Source organism: Macrotis lagotis, chromosome 1, assembly GCF_037893015.1.
Source record: "Macrotis lagotis isolate mMagLag1 chromosome 1, bilby.v1.9.chrom.fasta, whole genome shotgun sequence".
Lineage (NCBI taxonomy): Eukaryota > Metazoa > Chordata > Mammalia > Peramelemorphia > Peramelidae > Macrotis > Macrotis lagotis.
In genome coordinates this window covers 568,569,252-568,587,163 of record NC_133658.1, presented here as the reverse complement: position 1 = coordinate 568,587,163, position 17,912 = coordinate 568,569,252, and positions in this window count along the sequence as shown.

The window sequence follows — 17,912 nt, the reverse complement described above, 5'->3', positions numbered from 1 at the left end:
ATCTCTTTTCTGGATTCTTTATCATTTCTCCTATGGGTTCTGCATTGGTAGGAAGCTAGGAGATAAGGACCCTTACTTACCCTTAACTGCCCATAATCAGGAAGCAAGGAAATTCTAAGAGTTCTGTCACACCTTAGGCAAGAGCCCTATCACACTGAGTCCTTGTTCAGTTATCTCACACCTGGTGGTACTTGTTTTTATTTTTAGAAGAAGCTGCTATGCTACTTTAAAGAAGTCACACATTTGTGAAGTATTAGTTATGGAAGAGAATTGAAAGAATCATATCTTGCTATTTTTTCATAGATGCCTTTGAAAATCTGGTGAAATCAAATTATCAAAATAAGTAATTTAAATGCATAAAATAAAATACATAGAACTACACAGGAAACCAATTATATTAAAGTATAGTAATTGAAAGAGTGAAAAAGAAATCATAGGCTCAAGGTTAAAACCCTTGACCGTCACAAAGCATTCATCTACAGATTCAAGAGAGGGTTGGTTTTTTTTTTTTGAAACAAAGTCTCTTAACCACAACTTCAACATTCTGCTGAAGTCCATTTCAAAAAAATTCATAACCAAATGACACATTGACAAGACCAGAGTCAATGAGAAATTCTGTGAGCATTAAACTCAAATTCTTACTCCCCCATCCCCTTTAAAAAAGAATTGAAAAATAACATGGGAGGCAATAGAGAAGGATAGATAGTTGGGATCTATAGAAATGAAATAGTAAGGGACGGCTAGGTGGTGCAGTAGATAAAGCACCAGCCCTGGAGTCAGGAGTAGCTGGGTTCAAATTCAGTCTCAAAAACTTAATAATTACCTAGCTGTGTGGCCTTGGGCAAGCCACTTAACCCCATTTGCCTTGCAAAAACCTAAAAAGGAAAAAACAAACAAACAAAAAGAAATGAAATAGTAAGATAGTACAGAAGTAGATTTGAAACATCATTTCTGACCCATCTATTTTCTTCACACTTTCTTCTCCATGTACTTGAAAGAATTATGACTTTTTCACCAGGGAAGTTTGAGCTAGATGAAAACAACAAGGAAGAGAAACTTTTAATGTGAGAAAAGAATATGACCTATAACAAAGGCAGAGATAGTTAATGTTATCAGCAGGTTCCACTTGAGAACCCAGTGTTTAGGATATGATGCCATTCACATTATGCATTTTTTTATATTATTTGTAACCATATCTTCCCACATATCATCCAATAGGAATGCACTCAATATTTTCAAATCCTTCTGCTTATTCTCTTGACATTTCATGGACATCAGTGGAAAGTCCCTCAGTTCTCTATCTCCTTCTGGATTAGGGTAGGTCATTTCATCTCCTGTAATTTTCCTGGTAACCTATTCCATGGGTTAACACAAATTGCTTGGAAGTTTCAATAAGCTTACTGGATTGAATGAGGAGAATTAAGAGGAGAGGAATTGGTCACGTTTGTTCTGCATTCTTGCTCTCTCCTATAAAACTGTTTCTTTGAATTATAGATTTTTAGCTGTTTCCTTGTTAATTGTTTCCATGCCCCTAATAAGTCTTCTTGTTTTTTTTTCTTGTATATTACCCTTTAGAATAGGGTTGTTTCCTGGATCTCCTCTTTTTCCCCTCTTATGGTTTTTTTCTCTAGTTATTCCAGGTTCCTATAGAGACTTTGCCCTACATCCTTTTTTCTCCCCCTCTGTCCACCCCCCAGAAAGTATAAACAGTATGTTGTGACTTTTCCTGTTAGCTTTCTAGATGCTTATTTCCTCAATGTGTTTCTCTAGCTTTGAGTCAACACTGGGACTTCTGAACCTGGCACCAAAAAGAATCATTAGAATCCCTGGAACAGTGCATTTCTCTTTTGTGAATACTTGTCAAATGCAATGGATAGGATTCTGTGTTGGAGATATAATTCCTAATGGAAAGACATTATTTGGGAGCAGTAACACTAGCTCATGATTGTATTGAACTTTACAGGTTATAATTTAATTTAATAAGTATTTATGTGCCAGGCGCTATGCTATTTGTAAGAATTATAAAACCAAAAATAAAACAGCCCATTCTTTCAAGGATCTTATATTCTACTAGAGGAAATAACACAAAAACAAAGAAATAGAAAACATATATAAAGTAATCTCTATGGGTGTTGATAATGGAAACCACTTATCTCTGAGTGATCAGGAAGTGTCTAAGGGAGAACTTTAGCTTATCCTTGGATTGAATCAGGAATTCCAAGAGATGGAAGGAGGGAGAACGTTGTAGGTAAAGACAAAGTAATTTCCTCATAACAACCCTAGTTTTGCATATTTGCTTTCATGTTAAAATGTCACCATTGTAAATAAATTTTTGACATATGTACTCAATAACTAGGTAGCCTTGTTTTCAAAGAAAAATTTCTCAATATGTAATTTATTAGGTTCCATCAGCATGTCCTCCTATAGCCAATTGTTCAAAATTGTTTTCAAACTTAGCTCTGGTAGGGAATTCAGAAAGCAGACTTTTTTTTTGCTTGTTTGTTTGCTTTTACAATGAGTCTGGTAGTGTTGTTAGACTAAAAACAGCCAACATTTATGCAGTGTTTTTAAAGTGATTTTACAATATTTCTTCTCATTTGAGTCTCAACACACAAAGAAAGTATTAATGGGCATAATGACCCTCATTTTATAGATGGGGAATTTAAAACTGAGAAAGTTACTTGCCTTTGTTTGATTACTAATATATGTCAGTCTGTGTATATGCTTAGTCAAACCCTCTTTGCATTATAACATGTTATGCTGACAGGTTACTCTTGGCAGAAAGGGAACAGGTTTGGCAATATATTTTTTTGTATTTTTAGTTCCTTGCTTTTTATTGAAACCCTTTCTAAAAACTAGTTTTAAAAATCAATATGATCACACATTGACTTCCAGAAGGACTTGTTCATCTCAATCTTTGCCATGTATCTCCTCCCATCAAAGAATCAATCAATCAAGAAATATTTTCTTTCCTTCTTTGGCAAGTCTGATCATGCAAGGCCTTGAATATATTATGAGTTCACATAAATACGGAGAAAAGAAATCTTAATTCCATGGAGAGAATTCATATAGAGAGTCACAGACAAATCTTTGTGATTCACTAGGCAATGAGTTGAAGCTTACAGATTGCTCCTTTTACATTCCTTGTCCTTTCCTGATACTTTTCCTTTGAGATGTTTATGAGAAAGCCATGGTGCAGTGTCAAACTATTTCTGTCAAGTATGAAAATCCCTATTAGCCAGATAAAGCAAGGCAGAACTTACCCTAGCCACTACATATCTTAGCCTGTAGAAACTTCATAATATATTAGACATCAACAAAAATGTGTTTATATAGTCATCTTGGAAATTGTCAGACAATCTATCACTTGACAGCTGTCATATAAAGTAAAGCATTAAAAAGAATGCTTATGTAGATTTTTATGTTGTTATAGAAAGTGAATCCCAATAAATCATTTTGCAGAATGGGTCTTCATTCTATCTTATTGTTATAGACATTGTACAAAATAATATTTGGGTTGGTTTATAGAATACTTGAACTATAGGTTGATAATCCAGCTGACATAATAACGTATGTGAATTATCTTTTCAACTAACATGCTTTGTGATGGTATTCTTGCTGACAAATAATTGGTTCCTACGAATAATTGTACATATTTGCAAGTTCTGAAAAGAGCATAGAATTTTGACTCAGAAATAATATGATTTGAATTCTGCCATTGAAATTGACTACTAGTCAATTGACACTCAGTTCAGTCATCCATGAGTTGTCATATGTCAAATGAGGATAATAACTGATAGATAAAGTCCGTACTTAAAGTTAAGAAAACTTATGCTGAAATCGTTCTCCTGATAGTTACTAACTCTGTGGTCCTGGGCAAGAAACTTAATTGCTCTGAAACTCAGAACTCAGTTCCTTCATCTTTAAAATGAAGGGGCTTGGGGTAAATATCTTCTGAGGTTTGTTTCCAAGTTATAACCCATAAAATTTCCCCCCACATTATTGTTATAAAGAACAATCAGTCCATAAACATTTAGTAATCACCTACTAGGTACTGGATACTCTATTAAGCACAGGAGATACAAAAATGAGGCAAAAGATAGTCCCTCCCTCATGGAGCTTATAATCTAATAAGACTATTTGTGTTAAACATGGCAAAACAAAGTGCCATAACAATGTAGGCTATTGATATTATTATCTATATGAATTTTTGGTTGTATGTTTCAACCTTAAGCCATTCCAGTGGCATGCAAAGAGGAATGATTCTCTTAGGAAGTTCAGGTGTGAATTCTTTGTCCCTTGTCATTTTAAAATGATTCTCTCATACCATCCATTCCCAGTAATTCCTTTCAGCCATTTTCTGACACAAATTAGGAGTCTGGCAAAATGCAATGTTGTGATGATCTCTCTGGAAATTCATATTTGAAATTTAGTTTAGGTTAGACTTTTGCTCAGCAAAACAAGGTTAAGAACCATGAAATAACTCTTTTCCTCCCTCTTTCTTCCTTAGCCCTTAAAGGTAAATTTAGTTGTCACTTTATTTTTTTCTTCCACTCTCATTTTCTATCCATTATTTGCTAATTAGATTCTTAGAAGAGGTCATTTTAGGGCTGGGATAAGGTTAAGTGGAAAAGGACCATTCTAATTTTGTTTTTCCAGAATTTTTCCTTGTTGCATATGGGTTTATAATTTCCTATATTGCATATATTCTCCTTGAATGAAATTAAAACCAGCTAGTTAAAGGGAGATATAAATGTAATGCAGAAAGTAGTCTGATCCCCCCCAAACAGCTCTGGAAAACAAAATTAAAAAGATATCAAGTAGGAGACTAACATCTTGACAGTGTACTGGCATGAAGCAGTTACAGATATCATATTAACAATTTGTATTTTAACATTTTTAAATAAATAGTCTATCTTACTTCAAGCAACTGAAGACCAGTCTAACAGCCTGCAGTATGGACTGATTTCTTATGTCATCTTGGCTGAATTCTAGCAAGATGGAATAAAAGGTCAGTAGTAGCTCTCATTCGGCCAAGTCCCTCAATTAAGAATGGAATAGTGAATGCTCTTTCTAGTTGCAATTGCTAGGAAATAATTGAGGAAAGTAATGTTGACCATATTTACTAAACTTTCTAAGATATTCTCCCCCTCCTTCCCAAATATTCTCTATACCTAAAAGGAAGAAATAGGTTTGTAAACCTTATAACACAACACAAATGTTAGTTATTATTGTTATAAATTCCAGAATTATTTTTCATATTGGTTATAAGCAGGGCATTTAATTAAAACTTTTGGGATACTAGATATGTATTCATCCATATAAATTTAAAACACTCTATTTATTTATGGAATTAATTCATCTTCTCTTTCCAAACTTCATATTGAACCATCCCTTACTTAAAAATAAAGAAAGAAAGAGAAAAGAATTAAGCAAAAAATGTTTGAATAATTTTGTTTGAACATCAGTGTACCATTATATCCTAGTAGTTCATTGCCTCTCTCCCATAGAGCTGTGCTTTATTATCTGTTCTCTAAGACTATTGATGATTTTTCATTAACCCAGAATTCATCTTTATATTATTTTAACATATCATTTCCCTATTTGTTTCTATACATTGGATTCTGCATCTGTTCATTCAAGTCTTCTCAAATTTCACTCCTTTTTTCCTAGTGACATTTTTAATATTCCATTCCATTCCACAATATCATTTCATTGCTCTCTTATCCCATATTTTAAAAATCTCCACATATTTGTGAGATTATTGCTGGGCTTTTAGTCCCAGAATCATAGGATTTAAAACTAGAAATGGATTTAATGATTAACCACAATAATTTTACATTCCAAGAATTTAATATCTAAAGGAATAAAATTATTTTCTCACCAAGATTCAGAACTGGGATTCAATTTCAGGTATTATGATCCATATTCTTTGACTCTTTCAGTTGAGAATGTTAGAGAATTCACAGTTTAGAAAAAAAAGGAAAAGAATTTGTTCTCATGTTCTGAACTGCGATTAATATTCAGTTCATACTCTCACAGTGGGAGAGGAACACTGGCTACCATGACAAGCAGGTGTGCAAGGCATCTCCACACTCAGGAAGATAGGGCTCTAACTTGGTCCCCACCTTCATTTGTGTTTCATCTGTGATTATACTGTGATTTGCATACATGATATGTAGCAGAAGAGAAAATCATTTATCTGATTCTTATTTGTTGTTTATTTGCTCATTTATCTATCTGTATTTATTTGTCTGTTTTGCTATAGGGTTGATTCTTTGTGCTCAAATGTAGACAGATTATTTCTGGAAGGATTCTAGCAAGCTAGAAAATAATTAAGTCAAGGATAACAGTTTGTTTAAAACTAAAATAAAAATATTCCAACAATTCTGCCCCAAGACTAAAAGACAAAAAAGATAAAAAGCATGTGTAAATAAAATTACAGTTGGTATGAGGTAGGTATGTATTGGATCATGTAAATGGAGGCATCTCCATCCATACTTGGTGCAATGTTCTGCTTTATGTAAATTATAGAGAAGCAAGCTGTCACTTAGTTAATTAGGACAGACAATATATATTTTGGTATTACAGGTAATGTTTAGGTCAGAGGTTATTAATTAGCCTTTTAAGGACTGGTGTTTGCCTGAAAGTTCTTAGAGAAATCCTTCCAACTGCCCTGAGATTTTCTAGTCTCTTGGGAGTTCATAGTCACAAGGCTTTATAAAACTCTAGGATGACCTAGGTTATGCTAAAAAATCGATAAAAATAGGAATATCTGATATCCTTTGTCTGAGCCACCACCCCATTTTTAAGTGTTTCTTTTCAATCTCACATGCTTTATATTTTATAAATTTTCACTGGTGCTCCATACTCTAGCAACATGCATTTTATTATGCAAATATTTTAGGACTCAGATTTCTTATCTGTAAAAAAACAAAAAAGAAACCAAAATAGATTAAATGATTTCAAATGACCTTTCCAGTTGTAAAAATCATAGGATGTCACAGAATTCTAATTGAATGTGACCTTAGCGATGGTATAATGTAACTCTCTTTTACTTTACCTTCTGGTTTAAGAAATCTACTCAGGTCAGCTAGGTGGCACAGTAGATAGAGCACTGGCTCTGGAGTCTGGAGGACCTGAGTTCAAATATGATCTTAGATGCTCAATAATTACTTAGCTGTGTGAACTTGGGCAAGTCACTTAACCCCATTGCCTTGCAAAAAAAATCTACCACTGAAGTTAATTTCATGAGATTAGAGAACCCCAGTAATTGTGATTTAGTAAGCAAATCCCCTGGTATTGCCTACAATATAAAATGCTTAGTAACATTGAACCTATATCTTCCTAAAATCAAACTTAAAACTCCCTTGACTAAATCATGTTGTATCTTGGAATTCATAGTATCTTCTCCCCCAATAGTCCATGGCATTGTAAGAGACAAATTACATGTTAAAATTGTGGAAATATACCAATTAGCTTTTAATTTATAAATGTGAACATGCTTTATATTGATGGAAAAACATGTACATATTTGAAAATATGGGTAGGTTAATGGGTAGACTTACACATTTTTGAGCATATGCTTTAAATTTCATTAAGTTTTAGAATTTCACATTAAAATAGGATGTCATCATTCAGAATGTCAGAAATTTAGGTAAATTGATATTAATGCCATATATGCCTACACATGCATTAACAAACAAATATCTTTGTATATTATTCTGTGTATGTAATAGAAAGTCCACATACATTATTTAAAATAATGGTTAAAAAATCTAAGCTTACACAATTTTTATAATGTTACTATATAAATAGTAAATTTACTATTGATAGTAAATTTATATAGTGCTTGCTACACATGCAAATTAGACACAAATTCCATTGTAAACCAGAAGGAGAATTACCCAGTGATTTAAACAGAGGACTAGGAGTCATAAACCAAGTATTTGATTCTTAACCTTATTATAATCTCATTCTGGAAATAAACTCATGTAATCTTTCTGGCTTGCTTTTACCCTATTTGTAGATCATTGGAGGTATAAACAGTATCTGAAACGTTTCTGCTTCAATTTGTGACTGACATTTTCTTCTGCATTGTGCCCATGTCCTGGGTACCAGGAAAGATATGAAAAGTGCAGAGTTGATCTCCTCAAGCATGGTTAACTTACCATGGCATGACTTTAAATGGGAGTGGGGCAGCTTCATTCATGTCTCTCTCTATTGAGACATAATTCTTTCTGGTTTCTAGAATTTGAGCTGGAAGTAAATTTAGCAGCTGGTCACTCAGTCTGGCCTTCTCTGACATAGGGAAAAGTTGGGGAGGGGTTTGAAGACCTTAAGAAGCATCTTCCCTGAGTGGGTTGTTAGAGTTTGAAAATGTGCCACAAGTTGAGGTGGTTTCCTCTGACATAGCAGGATCCAGCCAAAAAACATTGGAGTCTACCTGTTGTGACCAGGAAGAGAAAACAGAGAATTTAGCTCAAATTAACTATCCCTGATAACTCAGAATGCTCTTTTAAAACTACAATTTGTTCTTTTTAATTTTGCCTCAGTAAATTTTTTAACATACATGTCTAATATGTAGTTTTTTTTAACTGATTCCTCAAAAAAGGGAAAATAAAGTAACATTCAACTGAGATAGAGTAAAAAATGAATCAAGATAGTTATGTACCATGATGAGAATTAGTGCATAGTTACTGCTGAGATATGAATCTAGAGACTCACAATGGTTGTGATCTGAGCATGTTCAGTTGGCACTCAGCTGATGGCTACAAGTTGGGATGGCTTCTTTCCCTCTTGTTCCAAGTGATGATTTACATAGTCAGTCACCAGACAGTTATTCATTAATTACTATATGCCAGACACTGGGGATATGAGGAAAGGAGGAATAAGTCCTTGTCCTGAAGGACTTAGCATTCTAATGAGGGAGACAATACACAGGCAGCTCTGTACATGCAAGATATGTACAGGCTAAATTGGAGGCAATCTCACAGGGAAGGAAGGAAACAAGAATTTATTAAGTGCTTATTATGTAAAAGCTAGGACAACTAGGTGATGCAGTGAATGGAGAACTGGGCCTGAAGTTAGGAAAACCTGAGTTCAAATCCTGCTTCAGACTCTAGACAAGTCAATTAAACACTTTTTGCCTCAGTTTTCTCCTCTATAAAAATGGGCTGGCGAAGAAAATGGCAAACCAATGCAGTATTTTTGCCAAGAAAACCCCATAAAGGTCAGGAAAAGTCAGACAGAACTGAATAACAATAACAAATTATGTGAAGGGTACTATATTTAATTATTTTATAAATATTATCTCATTTGATAAAATCTCTATCAGTAAATGAGATCTGCAAAGGCTTTACAGAAACAGGATTTTAGTTGTATCCTAAAGGAATAGATTAAAAATGAGATATGAAGAAGTGAGAAGACTACAAAGTAATGATGAGGTTTCAAACATAAGAGACCAGTTACCAAAGACATAAATTTTAAATTCAGAAGGGTTAAGAAGAAATTTAATTGTAAAATATATGGCTCAATTTCTGACATATTAAACCCAAGGTGCTATTGAAATTCTATAGGCAGTTAGAAATATGAATCGAGTTCTTAGGACTAAGACTAAGATGTAGACTTGGAAGTCATCTACATGGAAGTGCTTGTTGAGGCCTTAATGGAAAGAAAGGGTCCAAGAGAATATCTACATGAAAGAGCAGAGAAGTAATGATTAGAGCAATAGAAAGAAAATTAATTGGAATTTATTCTAGCTTCTCTGCCCAGCATTTAAGGTCCTTAACAGTTGGCTCCTGTCTTTCTAAGCATTTTGTGAATTATGCTCTTTTAATGCATTCTAATCTTTATACAAACTAGATATCTTTAGTCTCACCTCAACAACCACAACATAACATTAAATATACTAACAGCTTATGTTAAGTACTATCTCCTCTCCAAAGGAAAACTCAAGCTGATCCCTAATCCTAGAGTATTCTCTCTCCCTCTCAGTCTTTTTTAATTTTTACCTATCTTTTACAGTTCACTCAAATGATATCTCCTCTAAGAAACACATTCAACTGGTAAAACCTTTCTTCTAGACATAATAGTATACTGTGTTCTGTAGTAACTTAAAGGCATTTACTATTTTTATTGTATTTATAATTATCTGCATTTGTTCATATATCTTTCTAAATTCTAAATTCCAAGGTGTTAGAAAGTATTTCTTATCTAAACTTTAAACTTCCTCAGGACCTAATAACACAATAAATGTTTGTTAAAAAAAAAAGAAAAAAAAGAAGGAAGGAAGGAAGGAAGGGAGGAAGGAAGGAAGGGAGGGAGGGAGGGAGGCAGGGAGGAAGGAAAAGGAAGGGAGGAAAGAAGGAAGAATGGAAGGAAGGAAGGAAGCAAAGAAATAAAAAAGAACAAGAGAAAGCATAAAGGGAAAAGAAATGTCATCTGGGAGAGGCAAGATGGTGATCAGCTCCCTTGACCATCCACTCTGGCACTCCATTCATTCATTAAAATTTTCCTTTCAGATTTCCTCTTCTGCCTGGGCCTTGCTTTTAATTAGTCAATTCAATAAATTTTCAGGCTTAAAAAAACTCACCAATTTCTTATTGACATCTGAATAAATTTTGAACTTCTTAGTCTGGCACTGTAGAATCAATGCAATGTATCCCTTCTATGTTTGCTGCCTTATCTTGCATAATATCCTTCATGTACTCTATCCCTCAGCTATACTAGATTACTCCTAGTTAATCAAATATAACTCTCCTTTCTCTCCATTCAGAAAATATCTTCCCTCTTCAGAAGTCTTATAGTACTTTGAAGCCCTCCCAACAACTTTTGATCTTTTATATCATGGTTTATTAGCATACATACTGTATCACTCCTATTCAAATGTATACATATATGTGGGTATATACCCACATATGTATGTATATATACCATAAAGGTATATTTATCTTATTAGTTTTGTTCCTACAGTCTAGCACAATGCTTCATATGGAATAAGTGCTTGGTTAATGCATATTGAATGGTTGATACTAATGTCATTCACTGAATCCTAATAGACAAGTGTATTACTTATCCTAGGTCATATATTCAAATGTTAAAGGTTTTATATACCTCCATTAAAAATGTTATCTCTCATTTTAAGAATTTCAAATATTATGCCAGACTATTGACAGAAATACTTTTTGCCAATGTCCAACTTGTTATACTAGAGACATTCTCTAATTACTATTAACTATCAGAACCAAACTATTTGATTGATGATGATAACATGCTGGAACAGCTCTTGGTGTAGTACTTTGGAGAAGAGACTATCTGGTGAGTGGGATTCTTAATAAATTCAATCATTCTCATCTGGCGGCAAGATTGGGATGACAGTTTGGAGGGCTTGTTCTGCAGTCCTATTACAAAAAGTACTGTGCTGTCTAGTTAAATAAAATACTAGGCACTGATTTGCATATAATCTACATAAGATTTACAGGCAATTCACTTAATGTGGAAATGTACAGAAATCCACCTTTCTCCTTCCCCCCCCTCCTTATCCCCTTTACCTTATCTATATTGTTTGCTATTGTCACTGGGAAAAAAATGTTCAATTTTCTGTCTAAGGTATTCTTGTTATGTTAAAAAAAAATCTTTTGTCACTGTCTTAAAGCAGATTCTAAGAGGAAACTGCCTTAATCTGGAATAAATCAATAAACTCAGAGTTTTCTCCTTTCTGGAAACACAGGGGTACTGCATCCTTTCAAGGCAGAATATAATAGAGAGAAGGAAATCTCTAAACAAACTACTGAGGACAAAGGTAAGATATTCTAGCTGAAGGTGCTAGAAGGAAGGAAGGGTGCAGAAGCAAAAGACCCATGATTCAGTGACAAACAGGAGAAAAGGGATTCTTTCAGAAGAAATCACTGCACTTTGATAGAGAGGAGAGATTTAACATTGAGTTAAGTCAAGGACAGCATACAATATAGAGGAAAAAAGCTTTTTCTAAGGCCATGTCAGGTTTTTAAAGAATAGAAGAACTGGAGACTTGAACATGAAATCATAACTCAGATGCTTTCTAGTTCAGATTGGTAATTTATTGTTGAGAAAGATTTCAAGACAGCATCATATGTAATATTTGAATACATACAGTGAATAGTTTGTAAATGCTTATTAATTGATTAGTATTTCTAATAAAGAAATATTCCTCATTCTACCTCTCATCAATGTTGCTAAATGTTTCTCTGACCCTTCCTGTTCCTACCCAGATCATTCCTCAGACAGATTTGCTTATATATCTACATCTATATCATCTGTTTATGTTTTCTTATGCATATCTAAAGCTAGAAATAGATATGGACATAAATATAAATATAGATACAGATTTGATATAAAGTCTACTGGATCCACATCCTTTTTCAGATCTTTACAATGTCAATCTTTTGGGTCAGCCTGAAAAACATGGGGTGTAGGTGTCCCTGTTTCCCCAGTGTTAGAATTCTGCCTTGTTCTTTTAACATAAAGTCCCTTTCCATAACTTAAAAAAATTATTCATCTTTATTTTCACATTTTTCCACCTTTTCCCCCTATTTCATTCCAGACCTGTCCCTATAGCATGGTTCACCAAGGAGAACCTTTCTTAGCTTCTCCTGTCCTGATAGTGCTTCAACAACAGTTCACCCATAATCCAGATTAAAAGTACTAACTGAGAAATGGAAAATACTCATAGCAAGATTCAGGCAAATTTATCATTAACTTAGTGGGCCTATTTTTAATGCTTATCTAGATAGAAATGTTCCTGCAAGTCTCAAACCAAAAGAGTAGCAAATATCTCAGTTCTATTTTTCTCTTCATTCTGTCTTCTTGCCCCTCCTTCAATCTTTCTGCTTTCCTTTTTATTTTCAATTCTTTGTCAAATATCTTTCTGTGCATTGCCCTCTCATCTCCAAAGCCCTGCCTCTCTTTGGACCTTTGATTTTAGACACACAAACACATATATATGCAATTAAACGCAGGCTTTGACTTTTCGCCTGGGAAACTAGAGGGATAAGGTGAGCTAAGCTTTTAATTACAAGTACCCATTCTGGGAGGCAGGGAATTTGAGCTGCCGACAAACCGCTGCTGCTCTGCTTAATCCCGTCTTTCAGGCAAGCAAAACAAAAAAAAAAAGGCTTCTATGAAAAGGTTGACTTAATATATTGGACGTTATTCTTTTTAAGATTTTCTGGGTAGACAGTGCTTTAAACCATGTGAAATTATTATTATTTTTATTGGGGTGACATGCTAATGTATCTTTAGTTCTTTGATTCCTTTTGGTTTATTTTATTATTATTCTAGTTCTTTTCCAAAAGTTGTCTCTTGATAAACTAGTATGGTAACATTGTGCACTTTTGTAACCCCTTTCATCCAGAACCTCAATTCACTTTGGAAAAACTAATTATTGTAATTAAGTCACGAGTAAGTTGTTTAGTATGGTTAAGCAGTTTCACTCCCAATTTATAAATTGAGGTATGAATTTAGAGAATCTAGCTAGGTTTTGGAGACTCAAGTAATTTTTGATGAAGCAGTTGAATATAACTCCTGCTAGCCCTATCTTCTAGGTAGTCTTTCAATGTGTTTGTTAAGTAAATACTCCATGTCTGAATTATAATCCAAATGAGAAGACATACTGACACCAGACTGTCACTGAGGACTCAAATATAAAAAAAAATAATTCCCTGAAATACAATAAACGTTGCAACATCATTTCCAGCTTTGTTCAAGTCAAATAACATTTATTAATTCCCTACTATCTTCCAGGGACTATACTAAGTCCCAGAATTTAAAGATAAAAAAGAAACAGTTCTTTCCCTCAAGAAGACTCATTTATCTTATCAGTAGCATATTTAAGTACTTGTAGGTTGCATAACTATATCATATATATATATATATATAATACATACATACATATATATGTATGTATTAAAAATAAGAACAAGATAATTGCAAGGAGGAAAACTAGAGGTGAAACTGCTAGAGACAGCTCTAGTAAGCTTACAAACTATTAAATTTCACTATGAACATTTTCATCTCGGAATTGACAATCACTACAAATCAAAGTTTAATTTGTTGTTTTTTTATCAGTTGTCTAGATGTGGGGAAAATGTTAACAATGTAGATTAAATTTAAAAGTATGTGTATGTACCAATCCACTCACCATTAGATTGTTAAACATTTACCAGCACACCCCTGGATGGGGGAAAGGGATTGGGGAAAGATCAAAAAAAGTGTGATTGGTGGCATCCAAACTAAGCCTTGAAAGAAACTAAGCATTCAAATTTTGGAAAGTGAGGAGGGAGTGCATTTCAAGCATAAAACTGGAAAGATAGAGTATTATGTGTAAGAAAGCCTACTTTGTATCTGTAGAATGATTGAGAGAGAGTAATGTGTAATAAATCTGAAAAAACTTAGGCCAGAACCAGATGAGGAAGGGCTATGCCAAATAGGAGAATGGGTATTTGATCCTGGAGATAATGGGAAGTCACTGGAATTTATTTGGGAATAGTGGCATACACCTATAATTTATGAATGTCACTTTGGCAGCTATATGTAAGATGGATTGATTACAGGGTAAGGAAAAGAGAATTAAACAAAAACACTTAGGAAAGTATTGCAATAGTATTTGCAAATGATATCAGTGTCAGAACGAGGATGGTAGTCATATGAGTGAAGAGAAGGATTTAGATTTAAGAAATATTGTGGAAGTTTGATTGGATTGTTTGGTGTGAGGGAAAAGGATAAGTCAATGATGACTTGAGCTTGTGAACCTGGGAGTCTGGTAAGATGGTGGTATCCACAACAGAAATCAAGGTGTCTATTTTATGTGATTTATCTTTATTTTTTCCAATAATAGGCAAAGATAGTTTTCAACATTGTTTTTTTGTAAGATTTTGAGTTCCACATGTTTTTCCTTCCCTCTCTTCCCCTCCCCTCTTCCTTTGAAGCAATTAATTTGATATGGGTTATACATTTGCAACTATGTTAAATATATTTCTATATTAGTCATGTTATGAAAGAAGAATCAGAACAAAAAGAGAGTAAAAAACCCATAAAATATAAAAAAATTGAAAAATTGAAAACACTATGTTTTGGTCTGCATTCAGATTTCAAAATTCTTTCTCTGGATGTGGATAGTATTTTCCATCACAGGTCTTTTAAATTTTTCTTTGAATTGTATTACTGAGAAGAGTTAAGTCTATCATAGGTGCTCATCATACAATGTTGCTGTTGCTGTGTACAATTTTCTTCTGGTTCTGTTCATTTCACTCAGCATCAATTCATGCAAGTCTTTCCAGGGTTTTCTGAAGTCTGACTGCTCCACAATTTCTTATATAACAATAGTACTCCTTCACATTCATATTTCACACTTTGTTCAGCCATTCCCCAATTGATGAGCATTCCCTCTTTTTCTAATTCTTTGCCACTACATTACAGAGCTGCTATAAATATTTTTGTCCATGTGGGTCTTTTTTTCCCTTTTTCATGATCTCTTCAGGATACAGACCTAGTAGTGGTATTGTTGTATCAAAGAGTATGCAGTTTTATTTCCCTTTGGGCACTGTTCCAGATTGCTCTCCAAAAAGGTTAGATCACTTCACAATTCCACTAAACATTGTATTAGTGTCCCAGTTTTCTCACATCCCCTACAACATTGTTCATTTTCTTTTTTTTATCATATTAGTCAATTTGATAGATGTGAGGTAGTAGGTACCTCAGAAATGTTTTCATTTGAATTCCCCTAATCAATAATGATTTTAAGCATTTTTGTAATACCATAGATAGCTTTAATTTCTTTATCTGAAAACTGGGGAATGAGGGGCAGCTAGGTGGTGTAGTGCATAGCGCATCAGCCTTGGAGTCAGGAGGACAGGAGTTCAAACCCAGCCTCTGACACTTGCCACTTACTGTGTAACCTTGGATAAGTCACTTAACCCTGAATGCCTCACAGCCAGAGCCATCTCCAGTTGACCTGTTTCATATCTGGCCACTGGATCCAGATGGTCCTGGAGGAGAAAGTGAGACTGGTTGACTTAGCACAGTATACCTTCACTCAAAATTCAATTCATGTGCTTGTTATGACATCACTTTCCTGATGTCATGGTCTTCTTTGAAAATGAAGGACAAATATATAAATGGGGAATGACTTGTACTCATATATTTGACTTAGTTCTTTATATGTTTTAGAAAAGAATCCTTCATTTAAAAAGCTAGATATAAAAATTGTTTCTCTAGCTTTCAATATTTTTCTTCTAATCTTGGTTTCATTGATTTTATTTGCCCAAAACCTTTTTAATTTAATGTAACCAAAATTAACTATTTTGTATTATGTATGATTATCTATCTTTTGCTTGGTCATAAATTCCTCCCCTTTTGATAAATCTGACTGATAAACTATTCCTTGATTTCCTAATTGGTTTATAGTATCACCTTATTTTTTGTCTAAATCATGTACCTATTTCAACCTTATCTGTGTAGAGAGTGAGATGCTGTTTTATACCTAGTTTGTGCAACACTATTTTTAGAAATCAAGATGTCTTTTTCTAAAATATTTATTCACTTTTGGAGACTTTGCATAGTACTCTCACTTAAATCAAAGTCATGTGCAAGTCATGGTATTATCTCCCTGATGCCATCTTCCTCTTCAAAAATGAAGGACAAGCAACAATTGTTATAGATGAGGAATTTAAACCTCAGAATGCAATGAACAGTAAGGTTAGCACTGTACATACATATTTTTGATGAACATGTTTACAGATTAGTTATTTTCAATATGAGAAACTGGGATTAAGGGAAAGAGATAATTTTTATAAAGTATTCATCAGATTCTGAAGGGTTGGTTTGTGTGTGTGTGTGTGTGTGTGTTTTGTTATGTTTTGGTTTTCTTCCTCTGAATGGGGATAACATTGTTCATAGCTGGTCTAATACATTTGTCCTAGCTCTCTGAACTGCTGAGAGGAACTTCTTCCATCAAAGTTGTTCATCTCCCAATGTTGTTGTTAATGTGTACATTGTTTTCTTGGTTCTGCTCCCTTTGCTCAGCATCAGATTCCATAAGTCATTAAATGCTTCTCCTAGAGTCCCATCATTTATGATTTTTATAAAACAATAATCTTCCATTGGATTCATGTACCATAACTTGTTTAGCTATTCCCCAAGTGATGGGTATCCCCTTAATTTCCAATTCTTTACCACTACAAAAAAACCCAGCTGCTATTAATGTTTTGAAACATGTAGGACTTTTCCCTTTTTTTGTAATTTCTTCTGGATATAGACCTAGAATTGGAATTACTGGGTCAAAGGGTATGAACAGTTTTATTGTTTTTTTGAGCATAGTTCCATATTGCTCTCTAGAAAGGCTGGATTTGTTCACAACTCTACCAGTAATGCATCGTTGTCCCAATCCTTCCACAACTTCTCCAACATTGATCATTTTCCCCTTTTCTCATCTTGGTCAATTTGATCAGTGTGAGGTGATACCTCACTGTTGTTTTAATTTGCATTTCTCTAATCAATAATGATTTGGAGCATTTTTCATACGATTATATATAGCTTTAATTTCTTCAAATGAAAATTGTCTATTCATATCCTTTGACCATTTATCAATTGAAGAATGACTTGTAACTTATGAATTTGATGCAGTTCTCTATATAGTTGAAAAATGAGACCTTTATCAGAACTCCTAATTGTAAAGGTTGTTTCCCAACTTTCTGCTTTCCTTCTAATTTTGGCAGCATTAGTTTTATTAGTGCAAAAGCTTTTTAATTTAATAAAGTCAAAATCTTTCATTTTGCAGTTTATAATGTGCTCTAATTCTTGTTTTGTCACAAATTTATCACTTTTCCCTAGATTTGATAGAGTATTTCTTGGTCTCTTAATTGATCTGTGGTGTC